This window comes from Schistocerca cancellata, chromosome 1, assembly GCF_023864275.1.
Source record: "Schistocerca cancellata isolate TAMUIC-IGC-003103 chromosome 1, iqSchCanc2.1, whole genome shotgun sequence".
In the NCBI taxonomy this organism is placed as follows: Eukaryota; Metazoa; Arthropoda; class Insecta; order Orthoptera; family Acrididae; genus Schistocerca; species Schistocerca cancellata.
In genome coordinates, this window is record NC_064626.1 from 1,256,078,358 (window position 1) to 1,256,079,435 (window position 1,078).

The window sequence follows — 1,078 nt, forward strand, 5'->3', positions numbered from 1 at the left end:
TGGAGGGAGGGTAAAAATCGTAAAGAGAGACCAAGAGATGAATACACTAAGCAGATTCAGAAGGATGTAGGTTGCAGTAGTTACTGGGAGATGAAGAAGCTTGCGCAGGATAGAGTAGCATGGAGAACTGCATCAAACCAGTCTCAGGACTGAAGACCACAACATCAACAACGTGATATTGTATCTTTTGTCTTTCAATATAATGTCATTTTATCATGGCTACGTCAACGGCCTTGCCGCATTGGTAACACCGGTTCCCATCAGATCACCGAAGTTAAGCGCTGTCGGGCTGGGCTAGCACTTGGATGGGTGATCATCCGGTCCGCCGAGCGCTGTTGGCAAGAGGGGTGCACTCAGCCCTTGTGAGGCAAACTGAGGAGCTACTTGACTAAGAAGTAGCGGCTCCGGTGCCGTAAATTGACATACGGCCGTAAGAGCTGTGTGCAGACCACATGCTCCTCCATCTTCGTAACCAGTGACGCCTGTGGGCAGAGGATGACACGGCGACCGGTCGGTACCGTTGGGCCTTGCAAGGCCTGTTAGGACGGAGGAGTCATCATGGCTACGAAGAGATGTCAATGTAATAATCATCCAGACAGTTTCTCAGTTTCTTTGGGGTATCACCTATCTTCATTCCGAATTTCATCCCAATCTGTCCAGCCTTTACAGCTTGAAGGATTAAAACACACACACACACACACACACACACACACACACACACACAGCCGCGCGGGATTAGCCGAGCGGTCTAGGGCGCTGCAGTCATGGACTGTGCGTCTGGTCCCAGTGGAGGTTGGAGTCCTCCCTCGGGCATGGGTGTGTATGTTTGTCCTCAGGATAATTTAGGTTAAGTAGTGTGTAAGCATAGGGACTGATGACCTTAGCAGTTAAGTCCCATAAGATTTCACACACATTTGAACATTTGAACACACACACACACACACACACACACACACACACACACACACACAAGCATACACAAACTATCGATTTTTTTTTTTACAATGGTATTGACCAACTAGGATCACGTTAACAACTTCAGTTCCTCTTCTTCCTTTGTTGTTTCCTATTTTTCGAG

General features: G+C 48.0%; 1 pseudogene; it reads left to right on the plus strand.

Moving 5' to 3' along the window:
* The first annotated feature begins 223 nt into the window (after window positions 1-223).
* LOC126095225 (5S ribosomal RNA) lies at window positions 224-341 on the plus strand (annotated as a pseudogene).
* Window positions 342-1,078: the final 737 nt, after the last annotated feature.